This window comes from Notolepis coatsorum, assembly GCF_963971535.1.
Source record: "Notolepis coatsorum genome assembly, chromosome: 7".
NCBI classification, from domain to species: Eukaryota; Metazoa; Chordata; class Actinopteri; order Aulopiformes; family Paralepididae; genus Notolepis; species Notolepis coatsorum.
In genome coordinates, this window is record NC_140171.1 from 64,400,633 (window position 1) to 64,409,245 (window position 8,613).

The following is an 8,613-nucleotide window of genomic DNA, read 5'->3' on the forward strand; positions in this document are numbered from 1 at the left end:
CACGAAGGGAGTCTATGTGTATGTGTTTGTGTGTGAGAGGGATGGAAGATGTGTGTGTGTGTGTGTGAGAGGGACTGTCTATGTGTTTGTGTGTGTGTGAGGGACGCATAGAGCCACGGCCTGCACCAGGGTCAGCAGGTCAAGCCAGATGGAGGGAGGAGGAGTAGGCAGACACACAGAGTCAGAGACGCCAGGCCCTTAATGAACTGAAAAACCTATCAGCCCCCCACAATAACGGACATCAAAACATGCAGTCGGGTCAAGAACAAGGCTGCGGATGAATTAAAAACACATACCACAGTCCTCAACCTCACTAAGTATGGACCTGTTAAAAGGCCAAAAATCATCCAAAATCGAAGGTCAGGAAAAAATGCCCTTGGCACAGGATACCGCCGTCCGACGTTCGTGATGCATCTCAGTACATTTCTGGACATATATCTACGTATGGGATGACCAACACTAATATCAGCAATACACCAGACTTGCACTTAATCTAGGTGGGCATGTATGTGTAAGCGTGGAGCGTGACTGGGGGGCCCAGAGGAGAAAGAGCAGGTGGGAGTCCAGTAGAACGAGGCCTCTTCGTCCCTCCTCGTGGTACGGCACAGCAGAGTCCTAGCAAAACCTCCTCGCGTGTTGGAGATCTCAGTCTGTTACATGTGGCAAATAGACGGCCCAGAGGTCATCCAGCCCCTGATCCCCTGCACAGTCAGTGGGGAGAGAGGGAAATGGGGGAGGAGGAGGAGGATGTCCTTCGAGACGACTGCTTCCATTTCGCCAGTAGAGTCTAGTGTCTTTAGACAGTAGGGACCGTAGATGGGCATGGCGGAACGGACCAGAGGGGGAGAGAGTGGAGGGCCGTACAGGGTGAACTTCATCTTTTTTTCCACTTCAACTGTCCATCTTTTAATACACATCATCAACTCTGCCACAATGCGATCACCGGGCTCTGCTCCTCCGAGCTAATTGCCAGAGGCCACACATCAGATCAAAACCGTGAAATGCTAAAAACAATTATACAATATAAACCAGGAAACAAGTTTGAGGGTAACAATTCCAACAGTCATCAAAATTCATTGCCGTAACGTTATAGAGGAATAAACAAAAAAAAATTATTGACATCAAATTGCCATTAAACTCAGGATTTTTAAAATATGGAAAAGATGCTTGACACTCTCGAACAATGTACATGTTATTACCGGTAGTTTCTCATTAGACTACTACAACATTCATCTGTATTTTGAAATACTATTTATTCCAACCAGATTATACTCTAAAACAGTTCAGTCACATTTTATTTATTCCAACCAGATTATACTCTAAAACAGTTCAGTCACATTTTGCACAATTTCAATCCAGGCCCTCTCATTTTATTTATTCTAATATTCTTATTTCAATTCATGTGAATCTAACAGTCTCAACTCCAATTTTCAGCAGGCCACCAGGTAGAGAGCGCCGAACGACACTTATAAATGACACCCCATCTCCTAACCATGTGTATATGTCACCCACCCTGGTTCGCCCTCCGCCTGCATAATCAAACGGAGTCCATCAGTCGTTCAGTCATCCTCTATTACCAACACAATTTAGCCCCACCAATACCCCAACCCCCAGAGGACACTGTATCATACTAGTTTCCAGCCCGATGTCCTCAGACTCCTGTTGCCGGCCCCCTCCTCCTCAATTTGGTACCAATCAGCCCTACATTTTCAGGCACCATCGAGCCTCAGCTTGTGGCATATCGTCCAGGCTCAAGCGACCGTAACCGTGGTTATCTGAACCCACCTCAAGGCATTTCCTACCCCAAGATCAGTCTGTCATCACCGCCAGTCATATGGAATCCCAGTTCCTGGTTCCCAACTCGTCCTTTTTGAGGTACGCACAGGAGAAAGGCCTGGCCTCGGTATGGCCTACAGCATGACTACAGCGTGTGAGAATTGGTCCGATTCCGCACGCTTCAAGGTACCAATTACCTTTGCGCACCTGAAGTGAGTGATAATCAGCTCGGTGGAGCCCTTATATACTCTGGTGTTCCTAACGTTCTGTGTCGGGTAATTTTGGATTACCACTGGCTGCTGCTTGTTCCGCTCCCGTGTTGTTCCTCGTCTGTTTCTCTCCAGGACGTCTATGGAGTCGCCACTGTTGCTATTCTCTGCCATCCGTTGGATCTCTGCCTCGTAGACCGATTTGCGCAATTGCGCCTTGGTGAGTTTTGGAACGTACTTTTTTTGGATACTCTGTTTTTCTCGCATTTTCCTGGACTCGGGACCTTTCTGTTTTTTGTGTGTTTGGGTAACACTGAAGAGGAGCCGCTTGTTGTTGTTACTGACTCAGCTAAACAATTCTGGACTGCATTGTATTCCGTTCACTCGTCTTGTTGACATTATCTCTCTCTCTGTTTCCAGAGTGGATCGTCAAGTAGCTGCAGAGCCGCAGAGTCAGAGGCGCAACGCCACAGTGCCATCTCTGCTCTGAAGACGAGCTGCAGAGCCGCAGACAACTCTGCCAAGAACATTCTCCCTTTGTGCTTTAGTTGTTTTCGCTCATTTCTGTTTTGTAAATAAATACGCCCTGGTTTTTGGCTAACTCTGAACTACCTGTCTGTGCCGTGCTATTGGGGTTGTTGACAAACCATAACATTACGACCCGACCATGTCAACCCCAGCCAACACAGACAGAGTTAGGGCAGCGTTGGCGGTCCAGATCGAGTTGACCAACGACCACACCCAACAGTTAGGTGCGGCTGCGGCTGCTGTGCAGGACCTCCGGGCCCAGGTCCAGCCTATTCAGGAGTCTCTTAACACTCTGGCCACCCAGCAGACAACCCAGGGTAATCAGCAGGCTGATTATTGCTGATATTCTGCACCAGCTACAGGCTCTCAGTGCAGCATTTAACACCCTGCTTTTAACCCCACCTGTCCCAGGAGTCCCAGCCAGATCACCACCCGCAGCCGCGACAGGCCCCGCACCTCCCGACCTCGCACCTCGGGAGCCCCGTCTCTCCGAACCACGTTTGTTCGACGGTAACTTCGAGGATTGTGCCACATTCATCATGCAATGTGAGTTGGTTTTCCTTCATCAACCCAGCCGATTTACGTCAGAGGGAGCCCGAGTAGCTTACATGACTAACCTGCTCACAGGCTGAGCAGCACAGTGGGTTACTGCTTCCTCCTGGTCTATGAGGGCTGATTTTTGTTTCTCCTACCCAGACTTCGTGGCAGAGCTCCGAAGGGTTTTCCACCACCCAGCTCGTGGCCAGGACCCAGGAGCTCGGTTGGGCACCTTCCGGCAGGGCAGTGGCAGTGTCACCGACTACGCGCTGGAGTTCAGACTGGCCGCAACTGAGAGGGGTTGGAACGATCGGGCGCTTCATATCACCTTCCTGAGGGGGCTCAACGACGATGTAAGGGACCAGCTCGCGACCCGAGAGGAGCCCGATTCTCTCGAGGGCCTAATCAGCCTCGCTATTCGCATCGACGGACGCCTCCGGGAGAGAAGGCGTGAGAGAGCCCGACTGGGACCCCCAGACGTTCCCCAGACCCCCCGTACTCGTGACAGTACTGCTGTTCGTCCTGCCCCCTCCGTGACTGGTGGTCCTTTCCCCTCCCGGTCTGTGACCGAGGAGGAACCCATGCAGCTGGGACGCACACACCTTAGCCAGGCTGAACGGGAGTCCAGGCTCTGGTCCGGCCTTTGCCTCTACTGCGGCCGGGATGGACACCGTATCTCCCATTGCCCTGCCCGGCCAAAAGACCAGGCTCGCCGGGACCCCGGGAGATCCTGGTGAGCCATTTTTCCTGTTCCCACACCCGTGCACCACCTAACCGTCTGACGAGCGTCACCCTAGCCTGGGCGGACCAACGGGCGACGGTGGAGGCACTCATTGACTCGGGTGCTGATGAGAGTTTCCTGGATGTTGAGTTTGCCACCCAGGCCAACATTCCACTTGAGGACCTCGAGAGGCGCTTGGAGGTTTTCGCGCTGGATCAGCACCGCCTGGCTGACATCACTCAACGCACCTGTCCTGTCCTCCTCACCATTGCTAGTATCCACGTTGAGAGAATCCAGTTTTTTATTACCAGATCCCCTCTTGTCCCAGTAGTCCTGGGTTGGCCCTGGCTCGCGCTGCATGAGCCCCACATCGCCTGGTCCTCCGGCACCATCAGGGGGTGGAGCTCCTCCTGTCATGCCCAGTGTCTTCAGGCGGCGTCCAGTCCTTCGCCCCGGAGTTCCCCTTGTGTGCCGCCCCCGGACCTCTCAACTATTCCCCCCGAGTACCACAACCTCTGGGAGGTTTTCAGCAAGTCCCGGGCTCTGGCCCTTCCGCCTCACCGGCCTTACGACTGTGCCATCGACCTCCGCTCAGGGGCCCCCCTTCCCGGCAGCCGCCTCTACAGTCTGACCGTCCCTGAGAAGGCAGCGATGGAGAAGTACATCTCTGAGTCCTTGGCAGCAGGCCTCATTCGGCCCTCTTCCTCCCCGGTGGCGGCCGGTTTCTTTTTTGTTGGGAAGAAGGATGGAGACCTTCGACCCTGCATTGATTATCGCCAACTCAACGAGATCACCATTAAGAACAAGTATCCTCTTCCTCTCATGAACTCCACCTTCGAGCCCCTCACCCAGGCTACCGTCTTCACCAAACTGGACCTCCGGAGTGCCTACCATCTGGTCCGTATCCGAGAGGGCGATGAATGGAAGACCGCCTTCAAGACTCCCAGGGGTCATTACGAGTACCTGGTGATGCCGTTCGGCCTCACCAACGCTCCGGCGGTATTCCAGGCGCTCATGAACGACGTCCTCCGTGACAAGCTCGAGGAGTTTGTGGTGGTATACCTGGACGACATCCTCATCTTCTCCAAGACCCTCGAGGAACACGTCCAGCATGTCCGCCGTGTGCTGGAGCGCCTCCTCCACAATCGGCTCTTCGTTAAGGCAGATAAGTGCCGTTTCCACTCCGACTCCGTCGATTACCTAGGCTTCATCGTGGAGAGCAGCCTGACCCGAGCTGACCCTCGCAAGATCCGGGCCGTGGAGGAGTGGCCGGAACCCACCTCTCGGAAGGAGCTACAGAGCTTCCTCGGGTTCGCAAACTTCTACCGGAGATTCATCCGGAACTACAGCCAGGTGGCGGAACCACTTACCAGGCTGACCTCTCCCTCCCTGCCGTTTGACTGGTCTCCAGCGGCCTGCGCTGCGTTCTGTTCCCTCAAGAAGAGGTTCACCACCGCCCCGGTCTTGCTCCACCCAGACCCCAAGAGGCAGTTCATTGTGGAGGTGGACGCCTCGGATACCGGACTAGGGGCTATCTTGTCTCAGCGGTCGGCGACGGACCAGAAGGTCCATCCGTGCACTTTCTACTCACGTCGTTTCCTTCCTGCCGAGAGGAACTATGACATTGGCAACCGGGAGCTGCTGGCGGTAGTGGCTGCCTTGGAGGAGTGGCGTCATTGGCTGGAGGGGGCCGAGGAACCGTTCACCATTTGGACGGACCATAAGAACTTGACGTACATCCGTGCATCTAAGCGCCTCAACGGCCGGCAGGCAAGGTGGGCCAGCTTCCTCAGTCGGTTCGACTTCTCGCTGACCTTTCGCCCTGGGTCCCGCAACACGAAGGTCGACTCTCTGGCCCGGTTACACTCCAAGGGGGCTCCAACCACTGAGGATCCGACTCCCATCCTCCCAGAGGCCAGGGTGGTGGGAGTGGTCACCTTGGGCATCGAAACCGTGGTCAGGCGTGCCCTACATTTCCATCCCGCTCCCAGCAACGTACCCGTTCGTCGCCTCTTCGTCCCCGACTCAGTCCGGTCCCGGGTTCTCCAATGGGGCCATACCAGCCGGTTTGCCTGTCACCCCGGCGTTCATCGCACTTTCTCCTTCCTGGCTCGTCGATTCTGGTGGCCCACCATGAGGAACGACATCTAGGAGTTTGTTCTGGCCTGCACGGTCTGCGCCCGCAGCAAGGCCTCCCACCAGGCACCCTCCGGGCTTTTACAGCCACTTCCCATTCCGAGCCACCCTTGGTCCCATGTGGCATTGGACTTCGTCACGGGTCTTCCATCGTCCCAGGGAAACACGTGCCTTCTGACTGTGGTGGATCGGTTCAGCAAGGGGGTTCACCTCGTGGCCCTTCCCAAGATTCCCTCAGCTTCCGAGACAGCGGACCTCCTGACAAGCCACGTGTTCCGCCTCCATGGTTTCCCCCAGGACGTCGTCTCGGACCGGGGTCCCCAGTTCACTTCCCAGGTATGGCGGGCCTTTTGCAAGGGATTGGGGGCAACTGTCAGTCTTTCGTCTGGTTATCATCCCCAGACCAACGGACAAACAGAGAGGATGAACCAGAGCGTGGAGTCTGCTCTCTGTTGTGTTGCCGCCGAGAGACCCGCTTCCTGGAGCCGGTTCCTTCCCTGGGTCAAGTACGCCATCAACTCCCTGGTCAGTTCCGCCACCGGCCTCTCGCCATTCGAGGTATCCCTGGGCTACCAACCCCCTCTTTTCCCTGCACAGGAGTCGGAAGTGGCAGTTCCCTCCGTGCAGGATCATCTCGACCTGTGTCGTCAGGTCTGGGAGATCACCAGGACTGCGCTGCTCCGGTCATCGGAGCGCGCTAGTCGTGGAGCTGACCGACGGCGGATCCCTGCGCCGACGTACCACCCTGGGCAGAGGGTATGGTTGTCCGCCAAGGATCTTCCGCTTCGATCCTCGGCGAAGAAGCTTAAGCTTCCTGCGTCCATGCGCATTCACCCCGTTTTCCATGTGTCCCGGGTTAAACCTGTCTCTCTCAGTCCCCTGATGCCTCCTGCTCCAGATCCGCCTCCTCCCGAGATGGTGGACGGACACCCCCGGTGGAAGGTCCGTCAGCTCATGGACGTCCGACGGCGGGGACGGGGGTTCCAGTACCTGGTGGACTGGGAGGGATACGGTCCGGAGGAACGGAGCTGGGTCTCCCGCCAGCTCATCATGGACCCCGCCCTGGTCACCGACTTCCATCGGCCCCATCCGGGGAAGCCGAGGCCGGGCAGGTCGCCGGGTGGCTCCCGTGGAGGGGGGGGTACTGTGAGGATTGGTCCGATTCCGCACGCTTCAAGGTACCAATTACCTTCGCGCACCTGAAGTGAGTTCTAATCAGCTCGGTGGAGCCCTTATATACTCTGGTGTTCCTAACGTTCTGTGTCGGGTCGTTTTGGATTACCACTGGCTGCTGCTTGTTCCGCTCCTGTGTTGTTCCTCGTCTGTTTCTCTCCAGGACGTCTATGGAGTCGCCGCTGTTGCTATTCTCTGCCATCCGTTGGATCTCTGCCTCGTAGACCGCTTTGCGCAATTGCGCCTTGGTGAGTTTTGGAACGTACTTTTTTTGGATACTCTGTTTTTCTCGCATTTTCCTGGACTCGGGACCTTTCTGTTTTTTGTGTGTTTGGGTAACACTGAAGAGGAGCCGCTTGTTGTTGTTACTGACTCAGATAAACAATTCTGGACTGCATTGTATTCCGTTCGCTCGTCTTTTATCTCTCTCTCTGTTTCCCGAGTGGATCGTCAAGTAGCTGCAGAGCCGCAGAGTCAGAGGCGCAACGCCACAGTGCCGTCTCTGGTCTGAAGATGAGCTGCAGAGCCGCAGACAACTCTGCCAAGAACATTCTCCCTTTGTGCTTTAGTTGTTTTTGCTCATTTCTGTTTTGTAAATAAATACGCCCTGGTTTTTGGCTAACTCTGAACTACCTGTCTGTGCCGTGCTATTGGGGTTGTTGACAAACCATAACACAGCGTCCCCCAGGAACCAGTACCCCATTTTGATAAAAATCACCCCATGTTTGTAAGGAAATAGACGACAGCTGAACATTCTCCTATCGTGTTGCAGTTCTAATGTACATATACTCATCGTCTACTCGCTCAGCTTGCCGTGGTCGTTCAGTCACCCCCTCCCCGACAGCCTGTTGAAGAAACAAATCACAACAGAACACCTCAGCTTACTGAACAACCACAAGCAGAATGTCACTCCATCTAGACACTTCTTATGAGAAACCCATTGATTGAAACATATACAAAATGTGTAAAGAACTACTCAACTTTCAGACTTCCAGTCCTGGCTCATCGGCATCACCCTTCATGCTCATCATCACTCATTTCACAAATGAAAAAATAAAAAGAGAGGACAAAAGTAAAAGACAAAACATATACTTCAACAACACATATACTTCAACTACACATGCAGTAACTGAACCCTCGACAAACACCCACTCAGTAAGGTAAAATAAACCAAATTAAAACCAAATAAAACATCTACACCCACTCTTAAGGACACACACACCTACATCTACCAATACAACTATGACAAACAACATCCATCACCCAAACACAACAAACCAAACATGCACTTCCAAACATATTAGTTAACCCCCTGAGGTCTAAAGTTTGTAGCTCCACCTTCTCAGAATATTTTTTTTTGTTACATAATGTAAAATTACAGATTCATACCTTCAAAATAAGCCATCAATTGTCAAATTTGAGAAGATAGTTTTCAATCAATGTCCTATCAAACATTCTGGTAAAATCCTAACTACTTTTCAGGATAGGACTAGAACTTGATCCAAGTTCATTCAGCTATCTGATGAGAGAACT